We start from the raw sequence: 20000 nt of genomic DNA, 5'->3' as shown, positions 1-20000 counted from the left end.
TGGGAGGCTCTGCGGGGATTCCGTCGGCTACGGCCGCTCAGGCGAGGTCGGTCAAAAGCCTTCGTTAGGCCGGTGGGGGAATTTTTTTTATTAAAAAAGATTAAACGTTTAAACTCCCCGTGGAGAAATGTTTTTTTCTCATGAAACACGCGCGTTCAAGAGACTTTACGTCGAGTCCCATTGTAAAGGGCGACGAGGGGGAGACAAATTTACAATTTTTTTTAAATTTTAAACAAAAATCAACATTTCAACATGAACCCGCCGTGTTTACGTTTCACTTCCTGCTTTGCGACGTCGCCTTTCCGGTGTGGTGACGTCACGTAATTGTGTTTGTTGACACGTGACGGGTCGTAATAGTTTGTTGAGTGACGTCATGTTATTTTTTGGTTACAGGTGACGTCACGTAAGAGTTTGTTGACTGACGTCATGTTATTTTTTATATACAGGTGACGTCACGTAATTGTTTCCTGACTGACGACACGCATTTTTTTATTTGCACATGACGTCACGTGCTGCTGTGCCAGGCTAGGTGCAGGAGGAGGAGGTCACGGGACAGACCCTGCAGGTGCCATGGGTTGACTGCTGTGCCAGGCTAGGTGCATGAGGAGGTCACGGGACAGACCCAGCAGGTGCCATGGGTTGGCTGCTGTGCCAGGCTAGGTGCATGAAGTCACGGGACAGACCCTGCAGGTGCCATGGGTTGACTGCTGTGCCAGGCTAGGTGCATGAGGAGGAGGTCACGGGACAGACCCTGCAGGTGCCATGGGTTGACTGCTGTGCCAGGCTAGGTGCAGGAGGAGGAGGTCACGGGACAGACCCTGCAGGTGCCATGGGTTGACTGCTGTGCCAGGCTAGGTGCATAGTGTATTGTATAGTGTAGTATACAGTAGTGTATAGTGTAGTATTTTGTAGTGTATAGTGTAGTGTATAGTAGTGTATAGTAGTGTAGTGTATAGTGTAGTGTATAGTAGTGTATAGTAGTGTATAGTGTAGTGTATAGTGTAGTGTATAGTGTAGTGTATAGTGTAGTGTATAGTAGTGTATAGTGTATAGTAGTGTATAGTGTAGTGTATAGTAGTGTATCGTGTAGTGTATAGTGTAGTGTATAGTGTAGTATATAGTAGTGTATAGTAGTGTATAGTGTAGTGTATAATAGTGTATAATAGTGTATAGTAGTGTATAGTGTAGTGTATAGTAGTGTATAGTGTAGTATATAGTAGTGTATAGTAGTGTATAGTGTAGTGTATAGTAGTGTATCGTGTAGTGTATAGTGTAGTGTATAGTGTAGTATATAGTAGTGTATAGTAGTGTATAGTGTAGTGTATAATAGTGTATAATAGTGTATAGTAGTGTATAGTGTAGTATATAGTAGTGTATAGTAGTGTATAGTGTAGTGTATAATAGTGTATAATAGTGTATAGTAGTGTATAGTAGTGTATAGTATAGTAGTGTATAGTAGTGTATAGTATAGTAGTGTATAGTATAGTGTAGTGTATAGTGTAGTGTATAATAGTGTATAATAGTGTATAGTAGTGTATAGTGGTGTATAGTAGTGTATAGTATAGTAGTGTATAGTAGTATAGTGTATAGTAGTGTATAGTGTATAGTAGTGTAGTGTATAGTAGTGTATAGTGTATAGTATATTAGTGTAGTGTATAGTGTAGTGTATAGTAGTGTATAGTGTAGTGTATAGTAGTGTATAGTATAGTAGTATAGTGTAGTGTATAGTAGTGTATAGTGTAGTGTATCGTAGTGTATAGTGTAGTGTATAGTAGTGTATAGTATAGTAGTATAGTGTAGTGTATAGTAGTGTATAGTGTAGTGTATAGTGTAGTGTATAGTAGTGTATAGTGTAGTGTATAGTGTAGTGTATAGTAGTGTATAGTGTAGTGTATAGTAGCGTAGTGTATAGTAGTATAGTGTATAGTAGTGTATAGTGTATAGTAGCGTAGTGTGTTGCATGGAGGCACACACTCGAGTTCAAGTCAACACGTTTATGTAACAGCTTCCCAGCAGGGAAACTCTAAACCTTCACCACTTCAACATCTCAGTGACAACTACACGCACCCTTTGCTCCTTGTAGCAACTTTACCTGAAGTAATTAAAGATTTAATTTCGATTTAAAGCTTCTTTCGTGACTGCAGCAGGGATTCATCTTCTTGGTTCTTTCGGTAAAGTCACCACGTAGAAGGGAAGTAATAAAATAATAACAATAAAACATAAAATTTCGATTTAAAGCTTTCGTGACTGCAGGGATTCATCATCTTGGTTCTTTCGGTGGTAAAGTCGTCACGTAGAAGGGAAATAATAAAATAATAAAAATAAAACATAAAGTAATATAATAATAAAATATAATAATATAATAAAATAATTTAATAACATTTTAATATTATATTATTCAATTTCGATTTAAAGCTTCTTTCGTGACTGCAGGGATTCATCTTCTTGGTTCTTTCGGTGGTAAAGTCGTCACGTAGAAGGGAAATAATAAAATAATAAAAATAAAACATAATAAAATATTTATTTTAGTATGTTTCATTTTTAATTATTTTATTATGTTTTATTAAAAATAAAACATAATAAAATACTTATTTTATTATGTTTTATTTTTATTAATAAAGCATAATGAAATATTTATTTTATTATTTTTAATTTTTATTAATATTTTTTTTATTATTGTTTTATTTTTATTAATAAAGCTTAATAAAGTAAAATAATCATTTTCATATGTTTTATCTTTATTATTTTATTATTTCCCTTCTACGTGACGACTTTACCGAAAGAACCAAGAAGATGAATCCCTGCAGCAGTCACGAAAGAAGCTTTAAATCGAAATTTAAGTTCAGATGGCCTCGTCCGTCTGAACAAACTTCCAAATCGCTGTCCGTGGTGCTGATGTTCAGAAAAAAAAACTCCACTTTTTAAATCCTTTATATTAAGTTCACTTGCTTGCTTGCTGACATTTTGCACACAGACTCGTTGTGCGTGACAATTAAAGTGGAATTTTTTAAAAAAAAACTCCACTTTTTAAATCCTTTATATTAAGTTCACTTGCTTGCTTGCTGACATTTTGCACACAGACTCGTTGTGCGTGACAATTAAAGTGGAATTTTTAAAAAAAAAATTCCACTTTTTAGGACAAAAATATTATATTGAATTACCAATTGCTTAATGGTGCAATGCAATCATCTGACCCATAGGTGGCAGCCATCTCAAGCCAGAGGACGAGAGGACTCTCGCCGCCACGCATATCAAGGATTTAGAGTGAAACACTTTGTTTTGACGGGTTCATTTTTTAAATCCTTTATATTAAGTTCACTTGCTTGCTTGCTTGCTTAGGAGCGTGCAAATCTTTCGGTCGTTTTTTAACCCACTTCCCGTGATCCAATCGAGCTGACATTTTGCACACAGACTCGTTGTGCGTGACAATTAAAGTGGAATTTTTTAAAAAAAAATGTTACACTTTTTAGGACAAAAATATTATATTGAATTACCAATTGCTTAACGGTGCAATGCAATCATCTGACCCATAGGTGGCAGCCATCTCAAGCCAGAGGACGAGAGGACTCTAGCCGCCACGCATATAAAGGATTTAGAATGAAACACTTTGTTTTGACGGGTTCATTTTTTAAATCCTTTATATTAAGTTCACTTGCTTGCTTGCTTAGGAGCGTGCAAATCTTTCGGTCGTTTTTTAACCCACTTCCCGTGATCCAATCGAGCTGACATTTTGCACACAGACTCGTTGTGCGTGACTATTGATGTTCGTGAATTTTTTTAAAAAAAAATTCCACTTTTTAGGACAAAAATATTATATTGAATTACCAATTGCGTAATGGTGGCAGGCAATCATCTGACCCATAGGTGGCAGCCATCTCAAGCCAGAGGACGAGAGGACTCTAGCCGCCACGCATATAAAGGATTTAGAATGAAACACTTTGTTTTTACGGGTTCATTTTTTAAATCCTTTATATTAAGTTCACTTGCTTGCTTGCTTAGGACCGTGCAAATCTTTCGGTCGTTTTTTAACCCACTTCCCGTGATCCAATCGAGCTGACGTTTTGCACACAGACTCGTTGTGCGTGACTATTGATGTTCGTGAATTTTTTTTAAAAAAATTTCCACTTTTTAGGACAAAAATATTATATTGAATTACCAATTGCTTAATGGTGCAATGCAATCATCTGACCCATAGGTGGCAGCCATCTCAAGCCAGAGGACGAGAGGACTCTAGCCGCCACGCACATAAAGGATTTAGAGTGAAACACTTTGTTTTGACGGGTTATGCTCATTTCAAATTTTCTTGCCGTGGATTTCACACCCGATGACGATGATTGCTTGTGTTGCAGTCGAAACGTCGTGAGATTTTTTTTAAATTGTTTTATAAATGTAACTATTTTATAATTTTATTATTTTAAATCTTTATTATTTAATATTTTCATTATTTTATATATTTAAAAAAAATATATGATTTTTTTCATTATTTGACATTTTCATAAGTTTATATATATATTTAAAAATTAATATTTTTATTATTTGATTATTTCCCTTCTACGTCACTTGCTCTCGGGACACGCCCCCTCACGCTCCGGGGCGTGGCCTCTAGCTCCGCCCCCTCACTCATTAGCATAGCCTGCCCCGCCCCTCACTCATTAGCATAGCCTGCCCCGCCCCCTCACTCATTAGCATAGCCTGCCCCGCCCCTCACTCATTAGCATAGCCTGCCCCGCCCCCTCACGCTCCGGGGCGTGGCCCCTAGCTCCTCCCCCTCTGGGGCGTGGCCTCTAGCTCCTCCCCCTCACGCGCTGGGGGCGTGGCCTCTAGCTCCTCCCCTTCCCCTCTGGGGGCGTGGCCTCTAGCGCCTCCCCCTCACGCTCTGGGGGCGTGACCTCTAGCCCCTCCCCCTCTGGGGGCGTGGCTTTTAGCTCCTCCCCCTCTGGGGGCGTGGCCTCTAGCTCCTCCCCCTCACACTCCCAGACACGCCCCCCAATGATGATTCCCACCACCATCACCACCATCACTACTACCATCACCATCATCACCATCATCACTATCACCACTATCACAATCACCACCACCATCACCACCATCACCATCATCATCACCACCACCACCATCACCACCATCACAGCATCCCGCGTTCCTATTGGCTGGCTCTGAGAGCCTCCTCGGCCAATGAGATCTTCTCGTCCAGTTGCCGTGGAGACCGGAGGAGCTGCCGCAGTGCATCGTGGGGGATTTCCAGCAACATTCCTGAGGATGACATCATCATCATCAGCAGTGGAATCATCATCAGCATCATCATCATCAGCAGTAGAATCATTATCAGCAGTAGAATCATCATCAGCATCATCAGCAGTAGAATCATCATCAGCAGTAGAATCATCATCATCAGCATCATCAGCAGTAGAATCATCATCAGCAGCATCATCAGCAGTAGAATCATCATTATCAGCATCATCATCATCAGCAGTAGAATCATTATCAGCAGTAGAATCATCATCAGCATCATCAGCAGTAGAATCATCATCAGCAGTAGAATCATCATCAGCAGCATCATCAGCAGTAGAATCATCATCAGCATCATCAGTAGAATCATTATCAGCAGTAGAATCATCATCAGCATCATCAGCAGTAGAATCATCATCAGCAGTAGAATCATCATCAGCATCATCAGCAGTAGAATCATTATCAGCAGTAGAATCATCATCATCAGCATCATCAGCAGTAGAATCATCATCAGCAGCATCATCAGCAGTAGAATCATTATCAGCAGCATCATCAGCAGTAGAATCATCATCATCAGCATCATCAGCAGTAGAATCATCATCAGCAGCATCATCAGCAGTAGAATCATCATCAGCAGCATCAGCATCATCAGCAGCAACATCATCAGCAGCATCATCAGCAGTAGAATCATCATCAGCAGCATCATCAGCAGTAGAATCATCATCAGCAACATCATCAGCAGCATCATCAGCAGTAGAATCATCATCAGGATTATCATTATCACCATCACCACCATCATCACCACCACCATCACCACCATCATCACCACCATCACCACCACCACCATCACCACCACCATCACCACAACCACCACCACCATCACCACCACCACCATCACCACAACCACCACCATCACCACCACCACCATCACCACCACCACCATCACCACCACCATCACCACAACCACCACCACCATCACCACCACCACCATCACCACAACCACCACCATCACCACAACCACCACCACCATCACCACCACCACCATCACCACAACCACCACCATCACCACAACCACCACCATCACCACAACCACCACCATCACCACCACCACCATCACCACAACCACCACCATCACCACCACCATCACCACAACCACCACCATCACCACAACCACCACCATCACCACCACCACCACCATCACCACCACCATCACCACAACCACCACCATCACCACCACCACCATCACCACCACCATCACCACAACCACCACCATCACCACCACCACCACCATCACCACCACCATCACCACAACCACCACCATCACCACCACCACCATCACCACAACCACCACCATCACCACCACCACCATCACCACAACCACCACCATCACCACAACCACCACCATCACCACCACCACCACCATCACCACCACCATCACCACAACCACCACCATCACCACAACCACCACCACCATCACCACCACCACCATCACCACAACCACCACCATCACCACAACCACCACCATCACCACCACCACCATCACCACAACCACCACCATCACCACAACCACCACCACCATCACCACCACCACCATCACCACAACCACCACCATCACCACAACCACCACCATCACCACAACCACCACCATCACCACCACCACCACCATCACCACCACCACCATCACCACAACCACCACCATCACCACCACCATCACCACAACCACCACCATCACCACAACCACCACCATCACCACCACCACCACCATCACCACCACCATCACCACAACCACCACCATCACCACCACCACCATCACCACCACCATCACCACAACCACCACCATCACCACCACCACCACCATCACCACCACCATCACCACAACCACCACCATCACCACCACCACCATCACCACCACCATCACCACAACCACCACCATCACCACAACCACCACCATCACCACAACCACCACCATCACCACAACCACCACCATCACCACCACCACCACCATCACCACCACCATCACCACAACCACCACCATCACCACAACCACCACCATCACCACCACCACCATCACCACCACCATCACCACAACCACCACCATCACCACAACCACCACCATCACCACAACCACCACCATCACCACCACCACCACAACCACCACCATCACCACAACCACCACCATCACCACCACAACCACCACCATCACCACAACCACCACCATCACCACCACCATCACCTGTGATGACATCGGCAGTCTTTGCTCTCCCAGACGCCACGAGGTATCCGTAGATTTGCTCGCCCAGCTCATCTTCACCGCCATCACCATCACCACCATCACCACCATCACCATCACCACCATCACCACCATCACCACCGTCACCACCATCATCCTGCTGCTGCTGATGTTGCTTCAGAGCCTCTTGCGCCTTGGAGACCATCGCCTTGAGTAGCTGATGGCTCCCATCACCATCACCACCACCATCACCACCATCACCACCATCACCACCATCACCACCATCACCATCTCTGGCAAGGAGTTTCAGAGTCTCCATGTCCAGCTCCAGGAGCATTCCTAGCGGGGTGAGAGGAGGGGGAGGTGGGGGGAGGGGGGAGGGGGTGGAGGGGAGGGGGTGGAGGGCAGGGGGGGGGAGGGGAGGGGGGGGAGAGGTGGGGGGGAGAGGTGGGGGGGAGGGGGGAGAGGAGGGGGGAGAGGTGGGGGGGAGGGGGGAGAGGAGGGGGGGGAGAGGTGGGGGGAGAGGTGGGGGGGAGGGGTGGGGGGGAGAGGTGGGGAGAGAGGTGGGGGGAGGGGGGAGAGGAGGGGGGAGAGGTGGGGGGAGAGGTGGGGGGGAGGGTGGAGGGGAGGGGGGGAGAGGTGGGGGGAGGGAGGAGAGGTTGGGGGGGAGGGGTGGGAGAGGTGGGGGGGAGGGGGGAGAGGTTGGGGGGGAGGGGTGGAGGGGAGGGGGGGGAGAGGTGGGGGGAGGGGGTGGAGGGGGTGGGGGGGAGAGGTGGGGGGAGGGGGTGGAGGGGAGGGGGTGGAGGGGAGGGGAGAGGAGGGGGAGAGGTGGGGGGAGGGGGGAGAGGTGGGGGGGGGAGAGGTGGGGGGAGGGGGGAGAGGTGGGGGGGGGGGAGAGGTGGGGGGAGGGGGTGGAGGGGTGGAGGGGGAGAGGTGGGGGGAGGGGGGTGGAGGGGGGGGAGGGGGTGGAGGGGAGGGGGGGGGAGAGGTGAGGGGAGGGGGTGGAGGGGGTGGGGGGGAGAGGTGGGGGGAGGGGGTGGAGGGGAGGGGGTGGAGGGGAGGGGAGAGGAGGGGGGAGAGGTGGGGGTGGGGGGGAGAGGTGGGGGAGGGGTGGAGGGGAGGGGGGGGAGGGGTGGAGGGGAGGGGGGGGAGAGGGGGGGCGGAGGGGGGAGAGGTGGGGGGGGGAGAGGTGGGGGAGGGGGTGGAGGGGGGGGAGGGGGTGGAGGGGTGGGGGGGGGAGAGGTGGGGGAGGGGGTGGAGGGGGGGGAGGGGGTGGAGGGGTGGGGGGGGGAGAGGTGGGGGAGGGGGTGGAGGGGGGGGGAGGGGGGTGGAGGGGGGGGAGGGGGGTGGAGGGGTGGGGGGGGAGAGGTGGGGGAGGGGGTGGAGGGGGGGGAGGGGGTGGAGGGGTGGGGGGGGGAGAGGTGGGGGAGGGGGAGAGGTGGGGGAGGGGGTGGAGGGGTGGAGGGGGAGAGGTGGGGGAGGGGGTGGAGGGGGGGGAGGGGGTGGAGGGGGGGGAGGGGGTGGAGGGGGGGAGGGGGTGGAGGGGTGGGGGGGGGAGAGGTGGGGGAGGGGGGTGGAGGGGGGGGAGGGGGTGGAGGGGGGGGAGGGGGTGGAGGGGTGGGGGGGGAGAGGTGGGGGAGGGGGTGGAGGGGGGGGAGGTGGGGAGGGGGGTGGAGGGGGGGGAGGGGGTGGAGGGGGGGGAGGGGGTGGAGGGGTGGAGGGGGAGAGGTGGGGGAGGGGGTGGAGGGGGGGGGAGGGGGTGGAGGGGTGGGGGGGGGAGAGGTGGGGGAGGGGGTGGAGGGGGGGAGGGGGTGGAGGGGGGGGAGAGGGTGGAGGGGTGGAGGGGGAGAGGTGGGGGGAGGGGGTGGAGGGGGGGGGAGGGGGTGGAGGGGGGGGAGGGGGGGGAGGGGGTGGAGGGGGGGGGAGGGGGTGGAGGGGGGGGAGGGGGTGGAGGGGTGGAGGGGGAGTGGTGGGGGAGGGGGTGGAGGGGGGGGAGGGGGTGGAGGGGGGGAGGGGGTGGAGGGGGGGGAGGGGGTGGAGGGGTGGGGGGGGGAGAGGTGGGGGTGGGGGTGGTGGGGGGGGAGGTGGGGGAGGGGGTGGAGGGGGGGGAGGGGGGTGGAGGGGGGGGGAGGGGGTGGAGGGGGTGGAGGGGGAGAGGTGGGGGAGGGGGTGGTGGGGGGGGTGGGGGGGTGGAGGGGTGGGGGGGGTGAGGTGGGGAGGGGGTGGAGGGGGTGGTGGGGGGGGAGGGGGTGGAGGGGTGGAGGGGAGAGGTGGGGGGGAGGGGGTGGTGGGGGGGGAGGGGGTGGGGGGTGGGGGGGGGGAGAGGTGGGGGAGGGGGTGGAGGGGGGGGAGGGGGTGGAGGGGTGGAGGGGGAGAGGTGGGGGAGGGGGTGGAGGGGGGGGAGGGGGTGGAGGGGTGGAGGGGAGAGGTGGGGGAGGGGGTGGTGGGGTGGTGGGGGAGAGGTGGGGAGGGGGTGGAGGGGGGGGGAGGGGGGGTGGAGGGGGGGGGAGGGGGTGGAGGGGGGGGGAGGGGGGTGGAGGGGGGGGAGGTGGGGGAGGGGGTGGAGGGGGGGGAGGTGGGGGAGGGGGTGGAGGGGGGGGGAGGGGGTGGAGGGGGGGGGAGGGGGTGGAGGGGGTGGGGGGGGAGAGGTGGGGGAGGGGGTGGAGGGGGGGGGAGGGGGTGGAGGGGTGGGGGGGGAGAGGTGGGGGAGGGGGTGGAGGGGGGGGAGGGGGTGGAGGGGGGGAGGGGGTGGAGGGGTGGAGGGGGAGAGGTGGGGGAGGGGGGTGGAGGGGGGGGAGGGGGTGGAGGGGGGGGAGGGGGGGGAGGGGGTGGAGGGGGGGGGAGGGGGGTGGAGGGGGGGGAGGGGGTGGAGGGGGTGGAGGGGGAGAGGTGGGGGAGGGGGTGGAGGGGGGGGAGGGGTGGAGGGGGGGAGGGGGGTGGAGGGGGGGGAGGGGGTGGAGGGGTGGGGGGGGGAGAGGTGGGGGAGGGGGTGGAGGGGGGGGAGGGGGTGGAGGGGGGGGAGGGGGTGGAGGGGTGGGGGGGGGAGGAGGTGGGGGAGGGGGTGGAGGGGGGGGAGGTGGGGGAGGGGGTGGAGGGGGGGGAGGGGGTGGAGGGGGGGGAGGGGGTGGAGGGGTGGAGGGGGAGAGGTGGGGGAGGGGGTGGAGGGGGGGGAGGGGGTGGAGGGGTGGGGGGGGAGAGGTGGGGGAGGGGGTGGAGGGGGGTGGAGGGGGGGGAGGGGTGGAGGGGTGGAGGGGGAGAGGTGGGGGAGGGGGTGGAGGGGGGGAGGGGGTGGAGGGGGTGGAGGGGGGGGGAGGGGGGGGAGGGGGTGGAGGGGGGGGAGGGGGTGGAGGGGGGGGAGGGGGTGGAGGGGTGGAGGGGGAGAGGTGGGGGAGGGGGTGGAGGGGAGGGGAGAGGGGGGCGGAGGGAGAGTGAGGTTTATTCCAGTCACAACCACACACAGACAAAACTCCCCCAGGTAGCCTCTAGCAGGGCTGTAGGGGCAAGTGCTGTTAGTAGCGAGTAGCAGCAGCAGTGTCTATGTACTACACGCACCACACACAGACAAAGCTACCCCAGGTAGCCTCTAGCAGGGCTGTAGGGGCAAGTGCTGTTAGCGAGCACCTATGAAGGCTACCGGCACTGTGGCTACACACAGAGGGGATGGGTGGCCAGCACCACGCCCGGCCGCATTTGAGGCTGAGTGGATCTAGGGGAGGGCCCGGCCACAGCGAGAGTCACCGGTGATGCGGGAGCAGTTGTCGGGGCAGAGCCTCTCAACTCGGTGATAGAGACGTTCCCCAGCCGGTGTCTCTCTCTCCAGAACCTGCACACAGACACACACACAGACACACACACAGACACACACACAGACACACACACAGTGACACACACAGACACACACACAGACACACACACACAGACACACACACAGACACACACAGTGACACACACACAGACACACACACACACAGACACACAAACAGTGACACACACAGACACACACACAGACACACACACAGTGACACACACAGACACACACAGACACACACACAGTGACACACACAGACACACACACAGACACACACACAGTGACACACACAGACACACACACAGACACACACAGTGACACACACACAGACACACACACAGACACACACAGTGACACACACACAGTGACACACACACAGTGACACACACACAGACACACACAGTGACACACACACACAGTGATACACACACACACAGACACACACACACAGACACACACACACAGTGACACACACACACACAGACACACACACACACAGACACACACACAGACACACACACACAGTGACACACACACACAGTGACACACACCCACACACAGACACACACAGACACACACACACACACACAGTGACACACAGACACACACACAGACACACACACAGACACACACACAGTGACACACACAGACACACACACAGACACACACACAGACACACACACAGACACACAGTGACACACACACACAGAGACACACACACAGAGACACACACACACAAAGACACACATACAGACACACATACGGACACACACACAGTGACACACACACAGTGACACACACACACACAGACACACACACAGACACACAGACACACACACAGACACACACACACAGTGACACACACACACACAGACACACAGACACACACACACAGACACACACACAGACACACACACACAGTGACACACACAGACACACACACAGACACACACACACACACAGTGACACACACACAGACACACACACACAGACACACACACACAGACACACACACACAGACACAGACACACACACAGACACACACACACACACACAGACACACACACAGACACACACACACAGACACACACACACAGACACACACACACAGACACACACACACAGACACACACACACAGACACACACACACAGACACACACACACAGACACACACACACAGACACACACACAGACACACACACACAGACACACACACACAGACACACACACACAGACACACACACACAGACACACAAACACAGCCACACACACACAGACACACACACACAGACACAAACAACACAGACACACACACACACAGTGACACACACACAGACACACACACAGTGACACACACACAGTGACACACACACAGACACACACACAGACACACACACAGACACACACACAGTGACACACACACACAGTGACACACACAGTGACACACACACAGACACACACAGTGACACACACACACAGTGACACACACAGACACACACACACACAGACACACACACACAGTGACACACACACACACAGACACACACACAGACACACACACACACACAGTGACACACACACACAAACAGACACACACACACAGACACACACACAGACACACACACAGACACACACAGTGACACACACACACAGACACACACACAGTGACACACACAGTGACACACACACACAGTGACACACACAGTGACACACACACACAGTGACACACACAGTGACACACACACAGACACACACACAGACACACACAGTGACACACACACACAGACACACACACAGTGACACACACAGACACACAGAGACACACAGTGACACACAGTGACACGGACACAGACACACACATACACACAGACACACACATACACACACACACAGTGACACACACAGACACACACACACAGTGACACACACACACACAGACACACACACAGTGACACACACACAGACACGTGCAGTGTGTTGACGTCACCACGAGGAGGCGATGTCTATCTACGGAACGCGGCTGAGAGTCAACGTCGCTCGCACTGGGGAAGAGAGACAAAGGCGGCCGGGCGTGGTGCTGGCCACCCACCCCCTCTGTGTGTAGCCACAGTGCCGGTAGCCTTCATAGGTGCTCGCTAACAGCACTTGCCCCTACAGCCCTGCTAGAGGCTACCTGGGGCAGCTCTGTCTGTGTGTGGTGTGTGTAGTACATAGACACTGCTGCTACTAACAGCACTTGCCCCTACAGCCCTGCTAGAGGCTACCTGGGGGATCTTTGTCCTGTGTGTGGTGTGTGTAGTACATAGACACTGCTGCTACTAACAGCACCTTGCCCCTACAGCCCTGCTAGAGGCTACACGATGGGATCTTTGTCCTGTGTGTGGTGTGTGTAGTACATAGACACTGCTGCTGCTACTAACAGCACTTGCCCCTACAGCCCTGCTGGAGGCTACCTGGGGCAGCTTTGTCTGTGTGTGGTGTGTGTAGTACATAGACACTGCTGCTGCTACTAACAGCACTTGCCCTACGGCCTGCTGGAGGCTACCTGGGGCAGATTTGTTTGTGTGTGGTGTGTGTAGTACATAGACACTGCTGATACTAACAGCACTTGCCCCTACAGCCCTGCTAGAGGCTACCTGGGGGAGCTTTGTCTGTGTCTCACTCGTCAATGGCCGCGGCCGCTCGCTCCACTCTCGCTCGCAGCGTCTTGGGGCATCGCAGCAGTGAGGACAGTTCGGTCATGGAGAGCTCCATCAGGGAGCCTAGTGGGGGGGGGGGGGGGCGAGACACGGAGCTCATCAGGGAGCCTAGGGGGGGGGGGGGAGACACGGAGCTCCATCAGGGAGACGAGGGGGGGGCGAGACACGGAGCTCCATCAGGGAGCCTAGTGGGGGGGGGGGGGGCGAGACACGGAGCTCCATCAGGGAGACGGAGGGGGGGGGGCGAGACACGGAGCTCCATCAGGGAGCCTAGTGGGGGGGGGGGGGCGAGACACGAGCTCCATCAGGGAGCCTAGTGGGGGGGGGGGCGAGACACGGAGCTCCATCAGGGAGCCTAGGGGGGGGGGGGGACACGGAGCTCCATCAGGGAGCCTAGAGGGGTGGGGGGGAGGGGGAGACACGGAGCTCCATCAGGGGAGCCTAGTGGGGGGGGGGTGAGACACGGAGCTCCATGAGGGAGCCTAGTGGGGGGGGGGGCGAGACACGGAGCTCCATCAGGGAGCCTAGTGGGGGGGGGGGGGCGAGACACGGAGCTCCATGAGGGAGCCTAGTGGGGGGGGGGGGTGAGACACGGAGCTCCATGAGGGAGCCTAGTGGGGGGGGGGGGGGCGAGACACGGAGCTCCATCAGGGAGCCTAGTGGGGGGGGGGGGGGCGAGACACGAGCTCCAACAGGGAGCCTAGGGGGGGGGGGGGAGACACGGAGCTCCATCAGGGAGCCTGGGGGGGGGGGGAGACACGGAGCTCCATCAGGGAGCCTAGGGGGGGGGGAGACACGGAGCTCCATCAGGGAGCCTGGGGGGGGGGGGGGGGGAGACACGGAGCTCCATCAGGGAGCCTAGTGGGGGGGGGGGGGGGGGCGAGACACGGAGCTCCATCAGGGAGCCTAGTGGGGGGGGGGGGGGGGCGAGACACGGAGCTCCATCAGGGAGCCTAGGGGGGGGGGGAGACACGGAGCTCCATCAGGGAGCCTGGGGGGGGGGGGAGACACGGAGCTCCATCAGGAGCCTAGTGGGGGGGGGGGGCGAGACACGGAGCTCCATCAGGGAGCCTAGTGGGGGGGGGGGGGGCGAGACACGGAGCTCATCAGGGAGCCTAGTGGGGGGGGGGGGGGGCGAGACACGGAGCTCCATCAGGGAGCCTAGTTGGAGGGGGGGGGGGCGAGACACGGAGCTCCATCAGGGAGGCCTAGTGGGGGGGGTCGGGGGGGGGCGAGACACGGAGCTCCATCAGGGAGCCTAGTGGGGGGGGGGGGGGGCGAGACACGGAGCTCCATCAGGGAGCCTAGTGGGGGGGGGGCGAGACACGGAGCTCCATCAGGGAGCCTAGTGGGTGGGGGGGGGGGCGAGACACGGAGCTCCATCAGGGAGCCTAGTGGGGGGGGGGGGGGCGAGACACGGAGCTCCATCAGGGAGCCTAGTGGGGGGGGGGGGGGCGAGACACGGAGCTCCATCAGGGAGCCTAGTGGGGGGGGGGGCGAGACACGGAGCTCCATCAGGGAGCCTAGTGGGGGGGGGGGGGGCGAGACACGGAGCTCCATCAGGGAGCCTAGTGGGGGGGGGGCGAGACACGGAGCTCCATCAGGGAGCCTAGTGGGGGGGGGGGGGGGCGAGACACGGAGCTCCATCAGGGAGCCTAGTGGGGGGGGGGGGGGGCGAGACACGGAGCTCCATCAGGGAGCCTAGTGGGGGGGGGGGGGGGCGAGACACGGAGCTCCATCAGGGAGCCTAGTGGGGGGGGGGGGCTAGACACGGAGCTCCATCAGGGAGCCTAGTGGGGGGGGGGGGGGGGCGAGACACGGAGCTCCATCAGGGAGCCTAGTGGGGGGGGGGGGGCGAGACACGGAGCTCCATCAGGGAGCCTAGTGGGGGGGGAGGGGGGGCGAGACACGGAGCTCCATCAGGGAGCCTAGTGGGGGGGGGGGGGGCGAGACACGGAGCTCCATCAGGGAACCTAGTGGGGGGGGGGGGGGGGGCAAGACACGGAGCTCCATCAGGGAGCCTAGTGGGGGGGGGGGCGAGACACGGAGCTCCATCAGGGAGCCTAGTGGGGGGGGGGGGGGGCGAGACACGGAGCTCCATCAGGGAGCCTAGTGGGGGGGGGGGGGGCGAGACACGGAGCTCCATCAGGGAGCCTAGTGGGGGGGGGGGGGGCGAGACACGGAGCTCCATCAGGGAGCCTAGTTGGGGGGGGGGGGGGGCGAGACACGGAGCTCCATCAGGGAGCCTAGTGGGGGGGGGGGGGGCGAGACACGGAGCTCCATCAGGGAGCCTAGTGGGGGGGGGGGGGCGAGACACGGAGCTCCATCAGGGAGCCTAGTGGGGGGGGGGGGGCGAGACACGGAGCTCCATCAGGGAGCCTAGTGGGGGGGGGGGGCGAGACACGGAGCTCCATCAGGGAGCCTAGTGGGGGGGGGGGGGGGGGCGAGACACGGAGCTCCATCAGGGAGCCTAGTGGGGGGGGGGGGGGGCTAGACACGGAGCTCCATCAGGGAGCCTAGTGGGGGGGAGGGGGGGCGAGACACGGAGCTCCATCAGGGAGCCTAGTGGGGGGGGGGGGCGAGACACGGAGCTCCATCAGGGAGCCTAGTGGGGGGGGAGGGGCGAGACACGGAGCTCCATCAGGGAGTCTAGGGGGGAGCGAGACACGGAGCTCCATCAGGAGCCTAGTGGGGGGGGGGGGGGGGGAGACACGGAGCTCCATCAGGGAGCCTAGTGGGGGGGGGGGCGAGACACGGAGCTCCATCAGGGAGCCTAGTGGGGGGGGGGGGGGCGAGACACGGAGCTCCATCAGGGAGCCTAGTGGGGGGGGGGCGAGACACGGAGCTCCATCAGGAAGCCTAGTGGGGGGGGGGGGCGAGACACGGAGCTCCATCAGGGAGCCTAGTGGGGGGGGGGGGGGGGCGAGACACGGAGCTCCATCAGGGAGACGAGGGGGGGGGGGGGCAAGACACGGAGCTCCATCAGGGAGACGAGGGGGGGGGCGAGACACGGAGCTCCATCAGGGAGCCTAGTGGGGGGGGGGGGGGCGAGACACGGAGCTCCATCAGGGAGACGAGGGGGGGGGGGGGGCGAAGACACGGAGCTCCATCAGGGAGCCTAGTGGGGGGGGGTGGGGGCGAGACACGGAGCTCCATCAGGGAGCCTAGGGGGGGGAGACACGGAGCTCCATCAGGGAGACCGAGGGGGGTCGAGACACGGAGCTCCATCAGGGAGCCTAGTGGGGGGGGGGGGCGAGACACGGAGCTCCATCAGGGAGCCTAGTGGGGGGGGGGGGGCGAGACACGGAGCTCCATCAGGGAGCCTAGTGGGGGGGGGGGGGGGCGAGACACGGAGCTCCATCAGGGAGCCTAGTGGGGGGGGGGGCGAGACACGGAGCTCCATCAGGGAGCCTAGTGGGGGGGGGGGCGAGACACGGAGCTCCATCAGGGAGCCTAGTGGGGGGGGGGGGGGGGCGAGACACGGAGCTCCATCAGGGAGTCTAGGGGGGAGCGAGACACGGAGCTCCATCAGGGAGCCTAGTGGGGGGGGGGGGGGGCGAGACACGGAGCTCCATCAGGGAGCCTAGTGGGGGGGGGGCGAGACACGGAGCTCCATCAGGAAGCCTAGTGGGGGGGGGGGGGCGAGACACGGAGCTCCATCAGGGAGTCTAGGGGGGGAGCGAGACACGGAGCTCCATCAGGAGCCTAGTGGGGGGGGGGGGGAGACACGGAGCTCCATCAGGGAGCCTAGTGGGGGGGGGGCGAGACACGGAGGCTCCATCAGGGAGCCTAGTGGGGGGGGGGGGGGGGGCGAGACACGGAGCTCCATCAGGGAGCCTAGTGGGGGGGGGGGCGAGACACGGAGCTCCATCAGGAAGCCTAGTGGGGGGGGGGGGGCGAGACACGGAGCTCCATCAGGGAGCCTAGTGGGGGGGGGGGGGGCCAGACACGGAGCTCCATCAGGGAGACGAGGGGGGGGGGGCGAGACACGGAGCTCCATCAGGGAGACGAGGGGGGGGGCGAGACACGGAGCTCCATCAGGGAGCCTAGTGGGGGGGGGGGCGAGACACGGAGCTCCATCAGGGAGACGAGGGGGGGGGGGGGGCGAGACACGGAGCTCCATCAGGGAGCCTAGTGGGGGGGGGGGGGCGAGACACGGAGCTCCATCAGGGAGCCTAGGGGGGGGGAGACACGGAGCTCCATCAGGGAGACGAGGGGGGTCGAGACACGGAGCTCCATCAGGGAGCCTAGTGGGGGGGGGGGCGAGACACGGAGCTCCATCAGGGAGCCTAGTGGGGGGGGGGGGCGAGACACGGAGCTCCATCAGGGAGCCTAGTGGGGGGGGGGGGGGCGAGACACGGAGCTCCATCAGGGAGCCTAGGGGGGGGGGGCGAGACACGGAGCTCCATCAGGGAGCCTAGTGGGGGGGGGGGGCGAGACACGGAGCTCCATCAGGGAGCCTAGTGGGGGGGGGGGGGGGCGAGACACGGAGCTCCATCAGGGAGACGAGGGGGGGGGGGGCGAGACACGGAGCTCCATCAGGGAGCCTAGTGGGGGGGGGGGGGGGGGGGCGAGACACGGAGCTCCATCAGGGAGCCGAGTGGGGGGGGGGGGGCGAGACACGGAGCTCCATCAGGGAGCCTAGTGGGGGGGGGGGACACGGAGCTCCATCAGGGAGCCGAGTGGGGGGGGGGGGCGAGACACGGAGCTCCATCAGGGAGCCTAGTGGGGGGGGCGCGAGACACGGAACTCCATCAGGGAGCCTAGTGGGGGGGCGAGACACGGAGCTCCATCAGGGAGACGAGGGGAAGGCGAGACACGGAGCTCCATCAGGGAGTCTAGGGGGGGGGGCGAGACCGGAGCTCCATCAGGGAGCCTAGGGGAAGGGGGGGACACGGAGCTCCATCAGGGAGCCTAGTGGGGGGGGGGGGGGGCGAGACACGGAGCTCCATCAGGGAGCCTAGTGGGGGGGGGGGGGGACACGGAGCTCCATCAGGGAGCCTAGGGGGGCGAGACACGGAGCTCCATCAGGGAGTCTAGGGGGGCGCGAGACACGGAGCTCCATCAGGGAGCCGAGTGGGGGGGGGGGGGGGCGAGACACGGAGCTCCATCAGGGAGCCTAGGGGGGGGGGGGGACACGGAGCTCCATCAGGGAGCCTAGTGGGGGGGGGGGCGAGACACGGAGCTCCATCAGGGAGCCTAGTGGGGGGAGGGGGGACACGGAGCTCCATCAGGGAGCCTAGGGGGGCGAGACACGGAGCTCCATCAGGGAGCCTAGTGGGGGGGGGGGGGGGGAGACACGGAGCTCCATCAGGGAGACGAGGGGGGGGGGCGAGACACGGAGCTCCATCAGGGAGCCTAGTGGGGCGGGGGGGCCGAGACACGGAGCTCCATCAGGGAGCCTAGTGGGGGGGGGGGGGGGAGACACGGAGCTCCATCAGGGAGACGAGGGGGGCGCGAGACACGGAGCTCCATCAGGGAGCCTAGTGGGGGGGGGGGAGACACGGAGCTCCATCAAGGAGCCTAGGGGGGAGGGGGGGAGACACGGAGCTCCATCAGGGAGCCTAGTGGGGGGGGGGGGGACACGGATCTCCATCAGGGAGACGAGGGGGGGCGAGACACGGAGCTCCATCAGGGAGCCTGGAGGGGGGGGGGGCACGGAGCTCCATCAGGGAGCCTGGGGGGGGGGCGGGATACGGAGCTCATCAGGGAGCCTAGGGGGGGAGGGGGGGGAGACACGGAGCTCCATCAGGGAGCCTAGGGGGGGAGGGGGGGAGACACGGAGCTCCATCAGGGAGCCTGGGGGGGGGGGCGAGACACGGAGCTCCATCAGGGACCTAGGGGGGAGGGGGGGAGACACGGAGCTCCATCGAGGGGACGCCCTAGGGGCTGGGGGGGGGGGGGGCGAGATACGGAGCTCCATCAGGGAGCCTGGGGGGGGGGGGGTGAGACACAGAGCTCCATCAGGGAGCCTGGGGGGGGGGGGGGGGCGAGATACGGAGCTCCATCAGGGAGCCTGGGGGGGGGGGGGCG

At 59.2% G+C, this 20000-nt stretch overlaps 1 protein-coding gene and 1 long non-coding RNA gene across 6 annotated transcripts in view; both read right to left on the bottom strand.

The window, feature by feature from the left end:
* The window catches only part of VAMP4 (vesicle associated membrane protein 4), a 22002-nt gene extending 21694 nt beyond the window's left edge, over window positions 1–308 (bottom strand). For 2 of the 4 annotated variants that reach the window (XM_078884936.1, XM_078884939.1), the window contains exon 1: window positions 272–308. The gene's annotated coding sequence lies outside the window, so the exon portion shown is untranslated. The other 2 variants (XM_078884938.1, XM_078884937.1) reach the window with 2 other exon arrangements.
* A 1671-nt stretch (window positions 309–1979) lies between these two features.
* LOC144954433 (uncharacterized) lies at window positions 1980–14032 on the bottom strand. Of its 2 annotated transcripts, XR_013641189.1 has the most exons (5): window positions 13931–14032; window positions 11198–11282; window positions 7463–7798; window positions 4722–5253; window positions 1980–4633 (listed from the first exon to the last, which is right to left on the bottom strand). It is a non-coding gene; the product is annotated as an uncharacterized LOC144954433 (long non-coding RNA). The 2 variants fall into 2 exon arrangements; XR_013641188.1 differs by having other exon boundaries at window positions 1980–5253.
* Between the last annotated feature and the right edge of the window lie 5968 nt (window positions 14033–20000).

This window comes from Lampetra fluviatilis, unplaced genomic scaffold (genome assembly GCF_964198595.1).
Source record: "Lampetra fluviatilis unplaced genomic scaffold, kcLamFluv1.1 SCAFFOLD_857, whole genome shotgun sequence".
Classification (NCBI taxonomy): Eukaryota; Metazoa; Chordata; class Hyperoartia; order Petromyzontiformes; family Petromyzontidae; genus Lampetra; species Lampetra fluviatilis.
The sequence above is the reverse complement of the archived record's forward strand: the minus strand, read 5'-3'. Positions and strand labels throughout refer to the sequence as shown.